General features: G+C 51.2%; 1 protein-coding gene across 1 annotated transcript in view; it reads left to right on the forward strand.

The window, feature by feature from the left end:
- The first annotated feature begins 3,699 nt into the window (after window positions 1-3,699).
- Window positions 3,700-22,734, forward strand: part of LOC149353314 (protocadherin Fat 3-like) — a 273,844-nt gene continuing 254,809 nt past the window's right edge. Inside the window, exon 1 of the mRNA XM_089582466.1 lies at window positions 3,700-4,254. The gene's annotated coding sequence lies outside the window, so the exon portion shown is untranslated. The remainder of the gene's footprint in view (window positions 4,255-22,734) is intronic.

Here is a 22,734-nt window from a genome sequence, read left to right on the forward strand (position 1 = left end):
GCTCCAGCGCTCTAGACAAGCCTGCTTACCTCTGTACGTACAGTCGCCGCTGCTCGAGACCTTTTCACACTTGCAACGTGAATGTGCTTCGTACTACATTATCGGTAGCTTCCTTCACGCGTTGGTGACGCTAGCGATCGACGACGCGACGATAGGGACATGATTCCGAGCATTTTTGCCCAAGCTAAACAGCGTTGGTCTCATGGACGACTAATTACATGGGGAGGATTCCTTACGAGGGCCTCATGATGTTCAAGTGTGGTGGGCTGCAGTAATATCGCAGTTCCAGAATACAGCAATAATAAGAACTAATGCGGATTGAGTGAATTTCGATTTTAGCGAAGGGACAATGAAGGGGTAGCTGAGTGGTTCTTTCATGAATTTTAAGAAACAAGAACTGCTAGCTCCAACTACAATACAGACTGCGAATATCCCGTACTAGTGTACAGAATTTTATAGCGAGCATAATAAAGTATAATGCAATACCGTTTATGCATTTCCTCGCAGAATGTTTCCGTAGCGCAACGTAAGTCGCATCTGAATGCACTTTGTCCGTGTCAAGATATAACCTACGCTTGACAGTGGCCGCTGGAAGGCGCCTAACCGTAGGACTACTTTAAAAGAATTATAGACCGCGTCAACTGTATACAGCAGGCCATTTGAAATTAAGAATGCCTCCTCACTATTTGTCACCTTTCTGCGAATTTATATGGCTTTTCGCAGCTGAGAAACGCATTTCCACGCAAAATTCCCACATTCAGCATCAAATTATGTTCAAGCGCGAAGATGTCAGTTAAAGTTGAGATAGAATCAAATACAGCTAACACCAATACAGTGTGGAACATGACTGCCTAAAACTACCATGTCATTACGAGCGGGAACTAGTTTACACTTAAACTTGTCTAGCATCATGGGACTCGAAGAGCATCTCTGAAGGCGGCCGCTATAGATAAGGGTGTGCACGCGCGAGAGACCTTTACCCGTCAGCTCTTCATGTCAATTTCGTTCTCGCAAAGGATACAGGACACTCGACAAGGGGCAGAAGCAGTCGTGTGGGCGAAGCGGCTGGTACGGCGGTGCTGTCGCAGGCAAGAAGTGCGCCACTCGCCACACTTGCGGATGGACAGCAGCCAGTGGCCGGGGGCCCCGGCCGCCTGAGTCAACGCTTCCGAGAGCGTTGTCCTTCGGGCGTCGGCACGCAAACATTTGGCACACCGCTGAACGCCGTCAAAAGACTGCTGCGTCCGTACGCTGGCACGGTGTCCCGACCAAAAGGCTGATCCCGTGGAACGCGGCAAATAATCCCACGTTTGACCTTCGAGAATGACTTGCCTCCCACGAAAGGGTAGACCACCGAGCTCGACACGTGGGCGTGCGTCGTATCGGAGAAACGCTTTGACGCTGCTGCCTTTTCGATGCGTCGTTACTTACCGCGTGTAGTCGAACAACGAGAAAGAAGGAAACGCACAGAGATTCCGAAGTGAAGAAACGGCGTAGGCGATGAGCAGAGATCTTGTCATTTTTTTTCTTGTTTCGTTACCACGCGCGTCGGATTATGAACAAATACGAAAGAAAAAACGCGCACATGACGAAATGGCACTTTCCTTGCATCGCTGTATACGACGTGTCGCTTGTCTGTCATCGATTCCAAGATTTTTTTTGCTATGTTTGCCCGCTCGTTTCTGGTGGCTCCGTCCGTTTCTGCAGCAACGTCGATAAGAGTTGGCGTACAGCGGCGGAGTGCTGTGGATTGCCCACCATCGGCGTGGGTATGGCGCGCGGCCGTCCCGCTGACCGGAAGAGGCTCTCGGGCCGTCCGAACTGAGCCGGCGAGACTCTCCTGGGAAGGGCGGGGGGGCGATCGACGTTTCCTCTCGAAGGACTTTGACGGAGAAGGCCTCTCCGCACTCTGAGAGAGGGGCTAGAGTTGCGGCGGCACGTGGCCCTGCTAGCAGCCGAGGGAAGAGGGCGACTGCAGAGGAGCCGCCGATCACCGACCGAGTGACCGCTTCTTTTCCGGCCGCTTTAGTGTCTGCTTATCCCGATGCGGTGATTTCCTCAAATGTTTCGTGCTTTTCTGCTTATCCCCTTTCGCCTTGAGCTCCTCCTCATAGCCGCGGAATTGCTACAAAAGACGGGCGGAAAAAGGCGTGAGCTCTTTTTGCATGGCGGGAGGTGCCTGCAGTGTATAATTGTTGGGACAGCGGTTGCTGGCTGACGCCAATCCCTTGACAACTGCCACCAAATATTATGGCGCCGCCTTCAAACCCGCACTCTAACTCCCCCTCTTTGTTTTGAAACCCGGGGGCATACACACCCCCTCCTGTAACTAGTGCACCAACCCCCACGCTACTCTTACCCACATTTTCATAGAACGCCTTGCGGGCCCTCCCCCGCGGGGCCCGGAGCTCCTTACTTGGGAGGAATGGAAGATCCTATACCGAACTCGAAGGACCCGACCAGGCAGAAAATCGCCACTGACCGGGCCGCCCACGTCATGAAACTCCATGAACTCATGAATGTATAGTGCGGTGGGGTCGTGCGGGGACCTGCGTGTCCCAAATCCCTCGGTCATTAAAGTTATTTCTTCTCTCTGCCTCGATTAAAGAATTCCCTCCAAAGATAAGCGCGAGGCACCCTTTGCATACTCTCTTGGCATTTGCTCTTCAGCCGCTCTACGCGTGGCTTTATGATCGATGGGGAAAAGAGTGTGGCAAAACCCAATATTAACCTCCCCGTCTTTTGAATTCCAATTAGGGCCAGATTTTTCTAGTTACCCGGAGCGTGATCGATATTCAAACGCGCGTCTTCTAACTAATAGATATATAAATGTGCAGGCTGAGAGCCCACAGAAGCACGCTATTTCAGATCAGAGCTAATAGTGTTATAATGTGACTGAGCAACCAGTTCGTGATTAGACTATTAGACTACAAGAGGTGTGTAGCACAAGCACTGAGGGCCCACCAACAAATGCGTAGATTGCGCTGAAGCGCAAGAAAAAAACTAGCCCAACTGCTCAGAACGCTAGCGACGAGGGCAAGGGCCGCCTATATCAGTGACGAGCGACTCGTTGCCGGTTACGCCGCAAGTGGGTCCCTCATTATGACAAACGAGGAAAAACAAAAAAAATTACTTCCATAGTCTGCCGAGTCTCGCAGCATCTCCAAACACCCCTCCTTCCTTCGCGCGAACAAAGGCCTCGTTTAGCCGTCGCTACTCCTACGACTACCCCGACGGGGCACCAAAAAGAAAGCAAGCACGTGCCGCATTCGGGACGCGACCGAGACAAGAGAAAGAAAGGCAGACGACGACGAGGAAGAAAGAAGCCGCGTCGCTGCAACCGGGCATGCCGCACACGGCGTGCTGCACCACGCAGGTTGCGATGCGAGTGAACGCGACCGGCGAGGAGGAAAGAGTTGGACAGTCAACTACGAAGGGGGAAGAAGCGGCGTGGGAGGGGGGAGAGACGAGACCGGTCCCGAGAAAACGTCGCCGGCGAGAGCGCGCGGCGCACGCCGCCGCCGCTCCACTCTTCCAGGCGCGGAGGAGCCCTAACGGTGCTGGGGAGGAGAAGTCCCGTTAGGAGGAGGACGCGCACCTCCTCTCCCGCTCCCTGCGCTCTCCCCATCCTCCGGTTTCTCTTGCATCCCTCGGAGCCAAGAGGCAAACGGGGCCAGTTTCGCTCAGCACTCGGCGTCGCTCGCACGCTCGCGGTGAACTCGCTCAGGTGAACGGGCGCACCGGCCGTGGGGCCTTTCGCCAAAGCGGCTGACCACACGCGTGCCGTCGCTCGACGCAACAAGCCGCCCGGCTGCTGCTGCTGCGCCGCCTGCACGACGGACAAACTTTTCTCACCGACAACCATCCCGGCAGAAGACGACGACATCTGAGGACGGACAGTTCGGCTCCGGACGACTTCTGTGGCGCTCTCGTTCAGTGGCGCACGCAGTGACGCAAGGGTAACGACGGTGTCCCCTACGTCGGCGGCCAAGTAAGACAGTGTCACCGACCGGTTTCTGCGGACCAGCGACACGGCTTGGTGACGACTGAGTGATCGCAGCTGGAGGAGTGTGAATATCGGCCGCTGTTCGAAGCGAGACAGGGCCGTCGTTCGGATTTCAGGAACAGCCTTCGCTCGGGACGGGCGGGCTGCGCTTTGTGACTGAGCGGCAGTCTTTTTTCGGATTTGCGGGTATTTTGGGGGGCAAACTTTGTGTGCCGCGGTGATCCATCTCCACGGATTAGCTGTTTAAGGTGAGTTCAATTTCTGTCTCCCTCTTCTGTCATGCCCCCCCCCCCCCCCCCCCATACCCCCGCATACCCTTATTTTTCAATGTTACTGTGGTCCCTCATTAACTTCATTACTTTTGCCACCTACCCAGACCTTGCTGTGACGTGAAATATACCAATGGCGGGAGGGCGTACGTAAGCATGTAACGAACAGAGTCGTTACCTGCCTATGAACACTCTTCTCGGAGTTTTCGTTGCATGCCAACGTGCTCCTTTTTGCTGTTCACTGAACCCCTTGAAAATGCATGACGTGTTTGTATTGCGAAATCGTTTTCGACAAAAAAAAAACAAGTAAAAAGCGAAGGAGCTGCTCAATAAGAATCTGCCTGTCTCCTTTCCGTAAAGCCTTGCGGAGCTGGTTCACCTTGATTTCTGACGCAAGCTAGGTCACTCTACGGCCACGGGCACAAAACATGCGCGACATTCGCACATGCCACATGTGTGACACGGTTCTTAAAAGCGCTCCAATCATTCCGTATTCGTTGTTTTAATTAATCTGTCAACGTCGTAGAGCGCTCAAATTACTTGTGAAGAACACTAAGCCTTATTTTTTTCGTTTCTTACATGCATGCATTTCACCAAGGTGATAGTACTAAAGTTTTGTTTGGGGCACGATTAACGGCACAACACTTACACGAACAAGCGAGCAAATTAATTTAGCGCGGGCTCCTTTTGTTTCAACGGTGCAGGAACATTCTTCCTGTTCAAAGGAAATAAAATTCAAGTCCCCGACGAGTACTCTCTTTAATGTCTCTATACGTTATATGTGCTTAGTGTGCGTCACGCGAAAAGAAACAAAATTCGTTAACTATCGCGAAAAGACCGGTCTAAGAGTAAAGGTTCATGAACCGCACTTTACTGAAGGAACTTTCACTCATTCTATATCATTTATGTCCTTATCTAAAACGCACATAACCAGAGTAGTTGCGAAAGCACGTGAAGGCTCTCTTTCCTTTTTTTTTATTTTGCTTTAAGAGAAAGGGATACGCCCTGCAAGGAAATGAGCAACTGGAAGCTCGGGAACAACGCCCGTTCCTTTAACATTCTCTCCATAACAAGAAATAAAAAGGAGGTCGCACTGCTTCAGAACTACCGAACGAGTGCAGAAACAGGAACAAAGTTCATTAGAACGCAGGTAAAAAAAAAAGAAGTGGAAAAGAACAAACGTAATGAGAATAACCGAAGCGAACTGACGGCTTTCGGGCTAGACAGGCGCAATATCGAGGCTAAGAGAAGGAAAATAGTGGTTCCCAGAACGGGGCCGTTTAAATGTGAAGGAAACCGGGCACCACTGCGCACCAAAAGGAAGCCCCGGCTTCTTGCTACTGTTTGCCCGTTCTGAGCGAAAGTAAAGGTACCTTTACCTCGCCGTACTGAAAGTTCAGCGCAGAGCAGCGGCTAGACCCCAGACGGTTGCCGGCGTCATTGTGCCCCGCTGCGCGGCTCCTTTTCTTTAGGACTGAAATTGCGGCACGAGGGACGGATGGCAGCTTGCATTACTAAGAGAAAGAGGACACTGCTTCTGGGACCGCCGCTGCCTCAAATGTACTGTAGTGTCGGACTTCCACTTTTTTTCCCCCTTTTTTCTACCTTTCATATCAAGACATCAAGTTTTGCCCATTTGTTTGATTAGGACTCGCCTTTGTAGGCTTTCCGTTTACTTCTTCTTTGGAGAGCGCGTCTCACATAGCCTGAGTCGCTTTGGGACGTTAAACCCCATAAACAAAACCTTTTTTCGAGCGAACACTTCGAACTCCATAGCCACCCTCCCCCTATTTTCAGTTATTCTTTTATTTCCCTAAGCCACTCCAATAAAAGGATGACGGTTAAAAAAAGAGAGAGTGGCAGGAACTGCTAAATCCCCGTAGTGCTCTGGTTATCTTAACTCAAGAGCGGGGCATATTGGTTCGCGTTTTCGTTCATTCTGAGCGGCACCTAAACGTAATAGACGGCAAGTTGACGCAAGCAGCGAGTGCCTGGATCGGCTTGAGGCTCTCGGCCGACAGATACGGCGCTCGGTTTCATGTTCCCCCGGAGCACAGGCAGTTGCCGCGTTTGCGGTTTTAGGGGCGGCGTGGGACTCGCCAGCCATCGGGCGAAGCCAGAGCGCGCACGCGTTATGATTTGACACGCTTCAGGTCTCCCGCGGGGCGATCTAGCAGAGCAGCGGCGGCTTTGGCCGGCTGCAGCAACCACTGGCTGCGAAAGGCAGAAGTGAGGGAGACGAGAAAAAGTGTGTATCCGCCGGGAGAGATGCGCTGCAGGCGAGGCGCCGCGTAAAGCGGGCCTGGCGCTGAATCGCAGAAGGATCGTTTTCTCTCGGCGCCAATCGCTGCGAGCATAAAGTAGAGGAAAAAAAGTGAGAGGCTTGCGCGGGCTCTAAATTCGCGGTCTCCTTTAAGTAGAGCAGCGGCCTGTGTTTCGTATAGAGCGACGCTCTTTTTTTCCCATCCATTACTTGGCTCCTTCCCCGCAGTTACCTGCAGCCCGTAACGACGAACGTGATGGCTGGAAAACAGTGCCACTCGCCGGCTCTAGTATCAAATGCGGGACTGGCCAGTGACTGACGAAAACGAATGAACCGAGGAACGAATTGTGACGAAATACGCGCTCCCCGATAGCGTGGAGAGCAATCACTCCGCTTTACTATACCGCGAGTAAAAGTGCTAGCCGTTAAGAACAGAGGTACTTTTCCAAAACTAGGAGGAGTGCAGTGACCTTTGTGTGTGCGCATCATAATAAGCTGCCGTCTCCTCCATGTGCAATGATTTAATGACTAAAACTCATTAAAGGCTAGAAGATTTACTTTCTATGCCTCTCCTGCGCGCCCAGAGAAAGTTCGAGGAAACGCGTATTTCGTGCATCCTATGGCGTGCATCCGCAATTCCCGCGAACGAGCCAGGCTGTCATTACAGATTACAAAACCTCATTAACATGGCAACTAAGGTAGTCCCACAAGCCGCCCACCAATGCGACTCCATGACGCAACGCCGATCCAGATTAAGCGGATTTTCGTTTCTTCGTATCCGCTTGCAACACGAGAGTGCGCAACCCAGGGGCAGCGCCAGCTAAGGAAGAATCACACGGGTCGGTAGCGCCGCGCAGAAGGCTCGGGTATGATTCAGTACTGAGCTTTAATGCTTTATGGCTTTTCGCTGCAATTTGCAGGTGACATGTGCTGTGACATTCTTTAATTCGTTCTCTCGCCGTCAGGAACAAATCGAACGGAGCGGACACAAGTACAACGATCGCTTAAGTAGAAACTATGCGAAATGTTGGGGTCGAAAAGTGTATAACGACCAGAGTTCAGCAGCGTAGCTTAAGACCTTTCGGTTAGTTTGAGCGCGAACGCAACAAGGGTCTCATGTTTAGCAGGGAGTAAGATGCCGAAAAGTACGCTCTGCAGCTCGACCCTGGGCAACCTCACTGCTAAACCAAATTTTTTTCGTAACTTGTAGTTCATTCTCGCTTACAAGCGAAATTCGCTGCAAGCGAGTGTTCTTCACTGCTTTCCGTGACGCATTTATGTTCTCTTCGTACGCGCTGCCACATTAGACCGTCTCATCAAGATTCCGAGTCCGGCTAGGCTTCAGTCAATGTTGCTCGCGTCTGACCATGACGTGTCTGGCCGGACCTGAACTCGGTGAACACTCTATTAGGCTTCGACGAAGCAAAGTACGCATTACCTTCGCCGCGCACTGTGAAACCAGTTCAGTAGGGGTCCCGAGCGGCTAACTAGGCGTATACGCCAGAGCGCGTAGCTTCGCCTCCGATGCCCTGAGCAGACAGGCTGGTGACTGCAGGGCACTTGCGCTTTTGTCTGACCTAACTGTGCGAGTGATTCGGCAGTTGCCACTACGCTATGTCCTCCGAGCCGTCCGGTACCACCGACGCACAGCATGCCCCCGAAGTGATCAGTCAGGAGTCGTTCGCGCGGCCGATTCGAGGTGCGAGTCGTTAATAGGAGCGTAAACTGGCCGCTGAGTAGCTGCGTCTCGACCGTGTAAACGCGCCATCAGTTAACTGTATTGAAACGTTCGTATTTGACGAGACTAACACGTGTTCCCACTCTCTCGCGTATTAACGAATGCTACGACGTTTTTATTGCTCTTTACGCGAGCGGGTTTATATGTTACTGCCGCGCAAAAAAATAACCGTCATCTACGCGTATTTACGATAAGTTTCTCTTATGGTTAGCCGTTAGACCATTTTCAAGATGACTTTGTGAACGAAACAAAGTTCTGTGTCCGCTAACGCGGATCGTAATCAGGACGATTCAAAGGCCCCGCGCTTGAAAGAAATGAAAAACATTAGAATGCAGGCAGAAGGATTGGACTCCAGCTTGTCGACCTCTGCTGTAGTCCACTCCTTTCGTTTCGAGCAAGAGATCGCCGATGGGTGGCAGTAAAGCAGCTGTGAAAAAAAACTACGGCTTCCATTTGTTAAATCAACAGGCGGTCGTGACTAAGAGGTTGGATATTTTACACCGAAGCTATACTGCGTGCAGCGTGAGCACACGCGCAAAATTTCATAACATTCGCAGAGTTATATGGCCGCTCAAGAATGGCGCCACCTGTTAGATGCATTTATACCTGGAGGGTGTAAATATTCTGCGCAGAATTTTCATCCCCTTTTTGGGCGTGCGTGTGTGTTTCGTTGGCATGAAAGGAACTGGGGTGACCAGAGAAGCTCGTATGAAAAAAGATGACATCTAAAAGCGTTTTGAAAGGTAAAGGGAAGAGAGTTAAAAACCACCAATCACTTGCGTCTATCGAGCTCTCAGCGCAGCGCCATTGGACAGATTCCAGCGCGCGAGAGGGAGGCGCGCGCTGCGCACTGCGCCACCTGGGTTGGCGCAAAGGAAACAGTGAGAGCACGGCGGCGCTGCTCCTGCGCTCTGGAATGATTCACTGGTGCGAATTATTCCTCTTTTAATGAAGTTATGGCATTTGACTTGACAAAGATAAGGAAGGTCTGTAGGGCATGTTGTATAGTAGACGGCTCGCGATTAATTTCAACTACGCACGGTTTTTAGCGCACACCGAAAGTTCGTTGCATGAGTGTTTTTGCATTCCGACCTCGTCTAAATGCGGATGTACCGGCCGTCTCAGACCCGCCAACTCAAGCTAAGTATCAGAACGTCACAGCCACTACGGCAAGTAATTAATTACTTTTCTTCTTCATCCCGCGCAGGTTGGAGTGTTGTCAGCGATCTGATGAAAAAAAAAAAGAAACAAGGACTAGAATCACTAGCAAATACGTGCAGTTTGCAAAACACAGAAAATAGAAAATGGAAGCAAGGGCAAAAGCCAAGCTGCCTATGGGACACGCATGGAAGGAATCCTTTTAGCCATGGTAGAATTCCTCGCTGCCCTCACGACCGGTACATAGCTGTACCTCTCTGTGGACTGAAACGCGGGCGCGAGCAAACGGACACAGGAAGCACGCTATATCGGGACACACGCTATAGCATCCGCGGCGCTTTGATGTCGACTCCTCGGCTGCTGAGCGGCGCACAGTAAAAGGCCGCGTCTCTGCCTCTCTCTCGCTTCGCTGCGGCCTAATGCCTTTGTCGTGCACGCCCGCAGCACACGGCTCGCTACGCTTTTTGCGCTGCTCTCCTCCTCTCGCCGATTTCTCTGACACACAGAGGTCGCATCGGATGACGGAGGGCAACCTCGATTCCTTGCATGTAGCCATAGGGAGACAACGAATCTCGTCCTCTTCTCTGAACACGGATCAGGCGCGGACCATCAGACTGAATTCTACCGCCGCCACGCTTTCGGCGTTGAGCTGCTTTTTGCAGAAGACAGGCGAGGGGTATTAGGCGAGCGGTGGTGCTCGGGTCAATAAAAATATTGTCCGAGCGCGCGTTGACGGCGCGAATTCCTCGACCTTTCTTAAGGGGTCAAGCCATGGGGGGGGGGGGGGGGGGGGGGGGGGGGGGGGCGTCCTGTGAGGCGGGGATATTTGTCCGCGTCTCTTCAAACAAATCAACCCGCACTGTACACTCGTAACCCGGCGGGGGCGCCTACTGACCCACATGGACCGCCGCTCTCCGCCGTTTCCCCGGAGCCGAGGCCCTCCCCACCGTCATCTTGAATATTTCACTGCGCATATGCCGGCTGTCGCGTTTTTCCGCGGCCGGGTGCCATCAGAGGCGGGCGAGAAGAAAGCCGTCGCAAAATGTGGGCCATGCGTGTGTCGCCACTCGGCGAAGCCTTTCCCGACCGTGTGTTGGTATATGCGTGAGCGCGCTCCGCATGGCAAACAGCCGTCTCCGGGGGGTCTTTTGCTCGGGCCAAGTGGACGCTTTGCTTTCTTTTAGAAGAAAGCAAAACCGTGCCTCGAGGCGTCACTCTCCACACAGCCCGCTCGCCCGGACAGCCGACAGCGACGTTCGCCGAGCGCCGCCGCCAAGCCCAGGTATAGATGTGAGCAGGCTTGTCGAGAGCGCTGGTGCGGTGACCTGCGCCCGCAAGGAAGCGAAATTTTAAAGCATGCACTGAGTTTCACGGATAGTGTTTGCGCTCGACCGAAGCCGCGCGGACATAGAGGCGAAAAGGGCACGAGCAGCCGCGCTGAGATTTCGCTTTATTTGTTCCGCAGCACAGCACGTGGACGCTCTGAACACGCCTGCTCTCGTCTGTACACCCGTATCTCGGAGTCCTCCGCCGTATACTTACATGCTGTCGATCGTCTCTTTCGCGCAGCTTCACTCAGCGCGAACCTTTCCTCTTTTGCTTTTTCCTTCGCTTTCTTGGCATTTTCGATTGACCCCTTTAACCACGCGTAATGCGTTGCGCCAGTCGGCCTCTCTCAAAGGAACGCGCGCTTTGGACAGGCCAGACCGGTTCGCGAGCGCGTTTTAATCTTGCTCCTTCGCGGGGCGTCTTACGGTTGTTTGCCGATCACTGCGTCGCCGGCGCGGCCCGAGAGATTTGATGCGCGTGTCGTCGGCGTCAGGTGAACTTTGTTCCTCCTCCCGCTTTATTCGGGGCTTCGCTACGCCTCTTTTATTGAATCAACGAATTCGAGTTCGCCCGCAGAAACCTCGCAATTGCGATGCCCGCGCTGAAGTCGAAAGCGAATTCGTTGCCGCGGTTTCTGGTCCACGCGCTGAACGGCAGACCGACGGCCCGCAGTCTCCTGAAGGCTGAGTAAGCAACTGTATCTGGAGTACGGGGTCTCGCTCGCCGCATGCACTTGGTGCGCGCAGCCTCTTCTGACACACTTTCCTTAGGAAAGACGGAAGACAAGGGCCGTGTCTCGTAACTATATTTTTCCCAGTTCGTCATCTTGCCCCCTCCATCATTGTTAGCCGCCTTCTTTGACACCACGGCTAATGAGTACCAGCCACGGTCACTCCGCGGCTTCGGTACCAAAGGTGAAATAAGTGGGAAAAGAACCGTTAAATGATTCGGCCTCCAAATGAAGCTAAGTAAAAGCTGCTGAGCAGCTCTTGTGCGCGAAAGTGAGCATTGATAAGCTCATCATGCACCGCCGGACACAGGTGATGCGTAAAAAGTGCAGCCGACGCGGCCTATAAAGCGCAAAAATCGAGTGCCGTATTTGTCACCACTACGTCCGCTAAAAGTTTTTAAACCGGGCGAGGAAAGAGGGAGGGCTCCGAAAAGCCCCAAACTCATCGAAGGGTTGTCGCCTGTGGCGTTGCATTCGCCTACCGAGACGGCTACTGGTCGCCGCTTTCGAAAGCAGCCAGGCGCGGAGTCACCGCGAACCGTCTTCTGCGGCCGCGGTTTCCGTCCGCGAATGAGAACTGTCATTAGCAAGTGCGATTCTCATCAGGCCGCTTCTTGCGACACAGTGCTTTATCACGATCGCTGCTTGCTAGAGGGGTCAGCCGCGATCATTCAAAACTCATTACGCATTGTTGCGAAACGTGCTTTATATTCGAAAGGTTTTTCTCTTTGCCGTACATTTTTCGGGACGGCATGTATCTTTGCGATGTTTCCCAGTGCCGGCGATACTGCCAACGAACGTTGCGTCGAAGATCCCTGAGAGTTTCAATGGAAGCGATAAAAGGGGCGTTATTGCGGCGACCGGATTTAACGACTGCAAGGCTAGCAGTGCTGCTGCGCAGAGTACGCGCGCTGTTTTTTTTTAATTTTATTTTTCTTCCCTGGAGAAGACGTACTCGGAATTTTGTTTTCAGTAAAACCTAGCGCTGCGAAATCTAGCCGAAGACCTTTTATTGACAAGTACAACGGAATTACGTGCCATGTATTACTGACAGCACGACAGTGCTTTCGGATTTGACTTGATATTTCTTCGCGTGCTTTCCGCGAAGCTGTCGGGCTTTCAACTCAGAAGCTGGCGTTATCTGACGCACTTCCTCTGCTCTTCAGTATGACGGTGCGACAACACGACGCTGTGCAAGCGATTTCTTTCCCATGCTCGACGAAAGCGTTGGCGGCGCTTTCTTGCAGGTACTGGAGGATATCTCATGGCTGCTATACAGGCTGACGTTTACCTGGTAATCTTTCGTTGCCTCACCCGGTTAACTGATCTGCTAATTTATCTCTTTCGCGACTGATATAAAAAGCCTAAAGAAGTAAGGAAACAACTCTTCCCTACGTCCAAATAATGCGTTTTGTTCAGCCGCTTTAGTCATTCTGCTCGTTCAGGTGGTCGTTTGTTTCTAAATATTTGTCCGGGCACCACACTTGGGCACTTTCCAAGGCTACGAGGTAATTAATCTAAGAACTGCATGTTAAAAGGGCCTGCTTACCTACAGCAACGGTCGCCGGCCACTCGGTCACTGGCTCCTCGGGTTTCTTTCTTGTGCAATTTTCCAAACACAAAGAAAAAATATAAAATGAACTACTGCCCGCAGTAATGTACATCACTTACCGCGAGAGCGCGGCAATACGTTAACTCCTCTTTAGGTGCAGAATATAATCCTCAGAGGAAAAAGCGATCGGAATACCAACGACGCAACCACCCTGGTAACACCTATCCGTGGGCGCTTAGGGATTCCGGTAACCCTTTCTAACTCACGGTGCAGCGAACTTTGCTACTTAAGCCGTAATTGGAATCCCTGCGTGCGCCGGGACGTCTGCGCGTAATCCTACTCCGTATTCAAATGCGATTCACTAATCGGCGCGACGACGATTTCAAATGCCTACTTGCGCCCTGGTCTGCTCCCGCAGGAAACCCCGAGTGCCGTCGACAGCGCGGGTGGAGCGCCAGGGGTGTGTGGGCGCACAGCTAATAACCTCAAGGCTTTCAGAAAATCAGCAAGAATGATTTTCTTACTCCTGGTCCCCTTCTCTATAATAACGTGGCACTTTCTTCTGACTGCCGCTTACCTTCTCTCTCTGTCTCCCCTTCCTTCTTGCGATGGAGGTGGCACAACTAGAATCTTAAAGAACAGAAAGCTTCCACAACGCAGCAAAGGAGTAAGCACTCAAAGTGTACGAGTGGGTGTAGAAAACTAAAGCTGGCTCCTGACGATGATGGTGGCGTTGATGGCCTGTGGCTGCTCCCTCTGCATCTGGCGGACACGATGTGCGCATCCTATCCGGTTCTCTTCAACACTGAGTTCCTCCTTGCGTTTATTCTCATAACCCACTCCCACCATGGCGGGCACATCCATAGCGCAAGACTTTAAACAAGCGTGTCGTTTGAACTGGCAGAATTTCGCGAAGAGGAGTCGCAGACTCCTGTATGCATGCTCCAAGGGTGGAAACTACCAGAGAGTAGGTCTGTACAGTACTATCGAAATTTCGCACCCTGGATGTGTCTAGCTATGAAAATACATTTCGTAAAGACGAACCTCCTGTCAGGTACTCATATCTGCCGAGGTGCCGATTACTTTTGACCTAACTAGAGATAAGGCCGGATATGCCGTGCTCATAGGCAGCAGGGCATCCTCCAGTTCGTGCAATGAGAAAATCGTACAACGGGCGTCACCAAGGGAACAAATGCGCTACGTTAAATTGGGGCGCTCACACAGGACATCGTTTTATACTCGCGCTGCTTTCGTTAAAGGTCGAAGAAGACGTCACTGATAAGGCGATCTTCTTGGAAGTTGCCTCTCATGCGCAAAAAATAAATATCAAAGGAGCGCTGCATTTTGGAGTGTGCAATTTGATTTTGGCTCGGTCAAGACAGTTACCGCAAAAGCTCGGATTTCTTTCTTCTCAACCGCATGCCAGGCGGCGCAAAATGAGCGTCTCCCCCACGTAAACTATATCAGAAAAGATTAAATTCCCCATGAAGTTTAAACCGCGGAGAAGTTGAACTTAACTCTAAGCCACGGTCGTCTTTTCAGTGAATTGGTCCTAATACAACAAATCTCCCTCCCGGCTTACAAAAAAAAAAAAAAAGATGCGAGCACCTATCCAACCTTCAGATTTCAAATCTCGGCTCCGAAATATACCTACCGGGCAAAAGATGCAGCGAGTCGTTGAGCCTGAAAGCGCATTTTCGTGACGCCGGAAACCGTCCGCCCAATTTGCTCTAACGTTTCTTCAAAAAAAAGGAGGTACTGGAACGATCATTCCAGTTTCACTTCTTTGTGTTTCTATTTTCTCTATAAAAAGAAAAATAAACTAGAAAGAAACGCGAGGAGCAAAAGTGACAGAAGTTGAATAAGCGAACCTGGATTCCTGGCAACTTACCTTGGACTGCGCGTTCGGACGGAAGTGATTGATGGAGCCGCACTTTTCTGCGCGGCCGGCCCATGCGTGTAAAGCACGCATGTGGATGGTGGTGTTCGCGAGGCACGGCCGTCGAAAGAAATATATAGCATCGCGATTGCGGAATTCTGGCGCGAAACAATTGCTCCGCCGTCATTAAGCCATGACAAAGAGGCCGGGCAGCCTTCGCCGCCCTCCGAGGAACCGGCTCCCGCTGTCACGTCGTACACTCAATATGCATAATTTAACCCTATCCATCCATGCCCTCAATACCATCGCCTTGCTCCTGGCAGTCTTATTGAGCTGCGCGCCGGGACGGCTGCTGGCCAGGCGCGAGCTTCGATTTTGGAGACATAAAGCGCGGCGGAGGGGGGAGAGTAGGGTGATGACATACATTTCGCCCTATTGTCGAGGCTAAACGCGCGATTTCTCCGGTTGTGAATGAATTGCTACCTGCAGAGCTTCGATAAAGGAGCCGTCCAGTCACTGCCGCGGGCAAAAAAGGGAAGCGAAAGAAATGGGGAGAAAGAGAAACAGGGCGGCAAAGAACAGGGAAAGAAAAGAGCCGCGCGCAGGAGTTTCGAGCGTCTTTCTGCTCGGCTATGCTCTTGGAGTGACCATCGCCTGGAGCTTTCGCTTTTTCTTGTTATTCTCTTTGCGGAGACGAGCTCAAAAGCCATATATCTCCCGTAGATGTCGTCTATAGGACTGCACAATTGATATCTGCGCTTCAGGAGGAAACCAGGGGAAAATGGAGGAAAAGAGAAGGCCCAAGCTGAAATTTATGGCGTCTGACTCGTTTTCTTGGTGAGTTCGCAGTGCCTTCTTTTTTTTTGCCGAAGTAAACTGACTGAAGCGGCGTAGGCCGTACTGACTAAAGATGGAACTCCCGCCGAATGGGAGCCAGAGACAGCGCACGAGCCTGTTCATTAAAATGCAAGGAGCGCGCAAAACAAAAAAAAATATATACATAGAAAAACACATAGAGGGACAGTGTGCTGAAAAGCTGGAGCGAAAAGAAAGTGTAAAGCATCGCCAAGCATTCTGCGTTCGCCTACATTAGCTTTGACCTTCGCTAGTGGCGGAACGTTCGCATATGCAGATTCTTCTGTTGGGTATTTCTTGCTCAGCCTGCAGGTTGAGAGCGAACACTTGAGTTTTAATTGCTAGTGCACTCTTCTAATCGGGCAGTAAGCGTCATGTAAAATATAATGTTTGCAGATTCTTGGGAGGTGTGGACACGCCAGATTTTTGTATAGGTACTACAATGAGTGTCTTGAGTTTCGGAAACAACGTACTGAATAAACTGCTACGTTTTGATCACTTATATAAACCGCACCCGGGCGTTAGGAAATCTTAGCGTCCTCAGATGAAAATAGAGTGTGATGTATAATCTAGCGAAACGATCCCATCCCCTGCGCCTAACATTACTACCCGCGAGCCAGTTACTAAATTTATTTTCTCTCTTAGCTACCCGGAGCGCCATCTCTGGCGTTGTGGCACGACAGGGACGTACCTTAACACCAAAATATCGGCAAAATAAGAAAGCAATTTACAACACTAATACACCGCTTTGTTTTCGGCGATTAGAATAAGAGTGAACAGAAATGCAGGGTGTTTCTCGTAAGACTTTATACAATCTTTAAAAATAGGCTTTCTAAGTTAGAAGAGTGCTTTTTTCGGCATAGCTTATTCAGCGGTGTAGTACATCATAATACAGCTAAGACGTGCTAGCGAGCAGGTTGGTTAACTAATGCTGAATAGTTAAATTTTTAACTATTACTATTAGGCTCCTTAATTATTGAGAAGTGTGGAGCCGCCTTAAGTAATATCCATATCAGCTTTTAGAATTTCCAAAACGTGGTTACCGTCGGCGCTGTGGCCCACCAAAATTTGGCTATTTCGACGAGTTGCGTGCACTGGAGAGGTTGCTTTGCCTGGAAGCTTCTCGAAAGCGGATGCATTTTGGCGCGATATAGCCTAAATTTCTTGGGCCACAGCGCCGAGGATACGGATACGGATTACGTGCCTCTCAATAATTAAGGAGCCAAACAGTACAAGTTAACAGTGAAGTTAACCAACATGCTAGTTAGCACGTCTCAGCTGTATTGTGATGTATTACAGTGCTCTGCCGAAAAAAGGGCTCTTCTAACGCAAGAAGCCTATTTTTAAAAATTGTGTAATGTCTTAGGTGCAACACCTTGTCTATAATCTCATCGGATACGCGCTCCAGCGGATGGCATACGTGATGCGTCTATCACACCGGAACGCAATAAAGACAGTTGATTATGCAAATGATGAAATGCGATTGTTTAAACTCTAACAAAGAGCGCATTTCCGAGCAATCCATTTTGCTGCAATTCATTGGCAGCCGTGGCACTGCAAGCCAGTCGTTTTCACCTCTTTTCATCGCGGCATGAACGTGCCGCCAAATTGAAAGCGAGACCAAACTCGAGAGCCGCGTTCCAACTCCGCAATTATTTTCCGAGCTCGAAATGGGGCACATATCACATATACATGTCGTTGCCGCTTTTGGGGAAACTGAAACGGGTGGAAGAGGAGGCGACAGGTGATGTTTCAGGCGGCAAACATGCTGTTCCGCGATTATTTCTCATTCAGGAGAAAGCGGGGGTTACGACGAATCAGGCTCGTGTTAACTGGAACTGTTTTCGCTTCCACCGCTCTCGCACAACGCAGGGAACAAAGATGTGCGCTTCTGCCAGCTTGTAGCGGAACATAGTCGTAAAATTTGCGGAACGACGACGGGAACCCAGCGCCATGAGTTAAGGTCTGAGTGCAGTGAGAGAAAGTCGGCGAAGGAGAAATAATATAAGAGAGAGAGAGAGAAGGGGGGAGACGGGTGGAGAGCGCGAGCCGAGAGCGGTTAGCCGGGACAGGCGGGACACGGAGCTGGGGACGAGCCGCAAGAAAGATTGGGCGCCCATTTGCTCTCTCGCGGACGCGAAAAAATTGCGCTAACGAGGAATTAAGACCCACGCTGAGATGAATTTATACATCTGTACATTCGTCTTTCGGACGCCTCGAACGAAGATAACTGGGGTGAAAACTTGATCGCCAAAGTAAAAGCGAACACGAGAATTCGGCCTCGAGCCCCGCGCTGCTGCCTGCCGTTTCTCTCCGAATTCTTTCTTTCCGCCCGGGCCAGGAAAATGATTTCCTTTTGTTCTTGATGGGCAAATAATATCTGGCTATGAAAAGCGTCGAGGCCAGAGACACTCTCGTACACGCGCCGTCTCCGGTCCCGCGAAATCGTCGTGAGAGGTTTCGTCCAGCCAGACAAGGATCTTCCTCCGCACGGCTCCTCCGTATCACAGCGCCCCCATCCGCGCTCCTTTTTTTTTTTTTTCTTTTCACTTTCCTCACACGACGCGGTGGCTTCGCGTGTGAAACCAATGAAATATCATTCTACCGAGGCGATAAGAAGCGTGCGTCGTTGTCATCCGCGATTCATCTCCTTCCCCCATCCCCCCGGTCGGTATACGGTCGAATATCACGCACCGGCTCCTGCCAGTGGCTGGCTTAACCTCATCCCTTTCGGCGCTTCCTCCGCTTCTGTCTGAAAGTTGTTTGATAAGGCGCGAGAAATCGCTGAGCTCCAAGAAAAACAAAGCGGAAATTGGTGATGCACAGATTCGGCTCCGCGATATTAGAACCATACATCCCACGTTCCGGTGATTTGCATTCCGTATCAGGTATATCTTTGAAAACGCATTGATTACTAAGTGCATATGATGCCAACAAACTGTCAGCCTCAATGCCAGCGCCGGAAGAATTGAGAGGAGCCGCATACGGTTCGTGCTTGCCGAACTGCATCGCGCGTTTGCTGCTGCTTTCAAAGAAAGCCGAATATGCTTTGCCTTCACTTCAGGGCAGAAGGAGGGGAAGTTATATTAATCCATCTTGCTCACGTGCTCGTCGCTCAGTTAGTGACGGCGACCGAGAACGAGAAATTCCATGTTCGAAGCTCGAAGACCCATTTCAGGCATCTTGCACTTTTTCAATTGTTAGCATCTATAGTGTCATGCATAATATTTCTTACAAAAAACATTGCGACCACTGCATGCACGGGACCGTCGGGTGCCCCAAGCACCTGCGCGTATGTTTGACCGCCACTCTTGCCACAGCGAACCGCATTTTCCCCTGAGAACTGTCCATGCGGACAGCGCGGCCTACGCAGCCCACGAGGCTTCGGCTCATCTAAGTCAAGCGGTGGTCTATAGTTCCCGCTGGGTAATTCTGGTGGCGATGCCCTCTCGGTGCTCGCTTGAAAAATCGTTGCCATTGCCCCTCCCCTTTTCTATCTCCCCCCTCTACGAAAAGCCCTTCTACTACTTTTCGGCTTAGCGGCGTACGTCGTCGTTTCCTCCAATAACTTTATCGCGCCTCTCCCCTTCGCGGAGCTCTGCAGATTGTTCATCATTACACAAATGACCGGCCAATTTGTCTCTGACTTGGCGCGAAGAATGGCTTGAGCGGAATACAGCCGCTCAGGCGATTAACGATTGTTTTCTTGCATTGGATGTATGCGATTCACTTTTTCCTTCTTCATCGGCCGGCCACAGGCAGCGTTCGTATAGCGAACGTGAGCTGCGGTGCGGGTATGGACGTGGAATCTAAGGAAGCGAGCAAGAAGGCTCGCGATGCTCTCCTTTCTTCGTTTTGCGCCTGCGATCGCTCTGGCCATTTATCAAACTCCGCATGCCTTGTTGCGTCCCTTTGTTCCGTTAATAGAGAAATAAGCGCCGCCGTTGAGCGAGAACAATAGGAATAATTAGGACGTCTGACTTTTTTTTTTTTTTTTCATTTGCTTCGTTGCCATGCTTCCTTTAGCCTCTTCATCGGCGCTGTGCGCAGCTATCGAGGCACCATTTTTTATTTTCATTTTGTTCAGCTTAGGTCGGCCGAAAACGCTGGAATTTTGTGGTTACTTGAGGCATACGTGCCGAAAAGACTTACGCGCTACTTTCATCACGGGGGTCCTTGTACTATTTTCATCCCTCATTCTATTCAATAATAACCTTCAGGAACTGGTGCTCCCACGAGGAAACGAAGCAAAAAAAAATTGCCTATTGCATGCTCAGTTCAGTTTCACTTTTTTACCACGACTAATGTGCGGTTCATGACCTCGCCGCAAGACCTTGGATTGAGTAAGGTTCTCAGATCGGGATATGCGTGACCCTTTATAACTGGAGCAAACAGTACGGATGCACTATTTTAAGATTGTTTTATGGCGTGAAACAAAGCGATTTCTGCAATGTCCTAAATGGAATGGACTGCTAGTTCCCGAGGCTGAAAACTAAACTTTATCTCTCAGTGATAGCAAAAGAGCGAAACAAACGAGCCGGGAACAGCGCTCCCTCTCGTACTTCTCGCAGTAATTTCGCGCTCCCGATCTATCACGCCGAAACTCCAGCACTCTCATTTCAAGCGATCGACGGAAAACAAAGGTTATCGCGTTGAATAGGTTGGCGAGCGATAGCTCCGCTCCAGTATGGCGCCTGGAAGATGCGGCAGCGCTCTAGAAATATAAAGATGCATTCCATCCCCAAGCTGGAGCTCCAGCTGCAGCGCAGGTTCTTCTTTGATGAGCTCCACGCTTAGAGCGATTCACTTAGCCGGCGTTCTCAAGTCTTTAGCGCAGTTTCTCCAACGCCCACTTTTATTTCTTGGCTTAAAGCGCGGCGCCTGCACCACGTTTCAATTACTGCGTCCCGGGGCGCAATCGCGCTGGCGTGGAGCGAATGAAAGAGGCCGCGGGCCAGGCCGGCTCGGCAGGCTGCAGCGCGCTTTTGTGCCCGCGAGGTAGTAAACGAGTCCGCTGCCAGCGCTGCTCCCTGGCTCATACGCCGACCGACACGGGAAAGCAGCGCCGACGATGGAGGCCTTCACTAGTCTTGGTGGTAGTCCCTCTTGGGGCTCCCCTCTCCATAGCAGCAGGTATCTCCTCCACGAGGCTGGGGCTTTGGCGCTACGAAGACGAGAGAGAGAGAGAGAGAGAGTAGGAGGCGGTGAATCCGTCTCGCAGCCGAGCCGCGGACATGCGCCTTTGTGAGAGAGCTCTCTTCTTCCGCAAGAACCATGATCGAGTAGTGGCGCAACGAGCAGAGTTAGCTGGCAGATAAAGAGCTTGAATGGGATTCTCTTTCGCGATCCCCCCTCCCCCTCCCCCCTTCTTTGGGCCGCGCCGAAGGGGTGAGGAGGGCGCTGTCGCGAAAGGAGCCACTGCGGTCTAAACCTTCGGAGTCCGCCCAGTGCCTCTTCTCTCTTTGCACTCCTCCCCACCTTCAACTCTAGCTCCTTCCTACTCCCCCAGCCATCCCCACGTGAGTTGGGCGCATTAAGAACCGCGACGCCATCGCCGTTGGCTGGGGAGCCGTGGACGGGTGAGGTGTTCCCGGCCTCCGCCCACCGCTTCTCGCTGCGCAGTTGCACGCAGTGCGGCCTGCTTGAAACGAAGGGGTTAATGTTTTGGGAGCGCATCGCAATGCTCAACTGGGCCCGAAGATTTTTACCAGGGCTGAACCGCCACGCTTCGTCCAGACGTGCCGGCAACTGGCGATTGAAACCCAATGTTTGTACCTAAGGCAACATGAAGGAGGTCCTTGAACCTCGTCATTCCGCTGAGTGAATAGGCCAGGGCTAGCGCACTGCTGAACAGCACTGGGACCAAGACGGAGCAGAGGGGCGTCTTGCTTCCCCCTTCCACCGCCTTCTCCTTGCAGTCTGCCTATTGCGCTGAATGGAAGCATAAATCACGTCCACGCTGCCCGCGATGCCCGTTGCGTCGTCGCGAACTTTTCTGAGCAGGCTGCACCCTCGCTTTGTACGAGCTGGCTTGGGAAAGAGAGCTTCCCCGCCTCATCTGCGCTCCCTCTTGCATTCTTTCGCCATTTTGTGCGGATGCCTCGGAAGCAGGCACCTTCTGAGATACGCGCGTCTGGTATACCTGGTGTCCATCCATTCACTGATTTATTTACCTCGGTGGCTGCATCTCCTAAAAGTCATTGCGGCAGGGGAGAGAAGGGATGAAGGACCGGTAGTGGAATATAAAACACTGGTGTCCAAATTTCACAATACTACGGTGCCGTATGGATAATTCCCGCATCGCATTATAACCGAAGCGCATTTCAGGACGTTAGCTGCCACAAATGGTTTATTTGATGCATTTCTAGCACTACTCTATTCTGTGATAGTAGTATGAGAGAGAAACATTTGTAACATATTAATTATCAAGTATCCTTTTTATATATTCATGATCAGCGGGAAGGAAAATAAAATCAGGCCTAAGTAAGCGTAAGACACATTTGAAAAAAAAAATAAAAGCTGCAATATAGATAGCGAGAAAGAGGGGGAAAAAAGTTAAACCCCAGCGCATTACAACCATGTTGTCGTGCTTTCGCCATCTCGTAGAGAAGCAAAAAGCGTTTTGGAAAAAAACTTACGCCCGCGCAGCTCCCGGCTCATGAAAATGCAGAATGGAGCACGAAAGGCCTGACGCAGTAGAACGTGCTCGATGATTTCCTTCAACGCAAAACCAAAATAAAAGGACAAAAAGTGTTTCACCATAATTTTAGGTTACTCTTGGTCACTGCATTCATTGCACACAGGGTCGAGAGCATACGGTCCAAAGCTCATCGACCAGAGCCGCGAATCGTTACACTGATGCCTTTCGTTTCTTGCGTTCGGCTTCGCGCGTCTTGCTTTTTTCTCTCTGTGGCCAGTTTATTTTTCTGTCATCCGATTAGAATTACATCAGCCC

This window comes from Amblyomma mixtum, chromosome 3 (assembly GCF_055824585.1).
Source record: "Amblyomma mixtum isolate Tamu chromosome 3, ASM5582458v1, whole genome shotgun sequence".
Lineage (NCBI taxonomy): Eukaryota > Metazoa > Arthropoda > Arachnida > Ixodida > Ixodidae > Amblyomma > Amblyomma mixtum.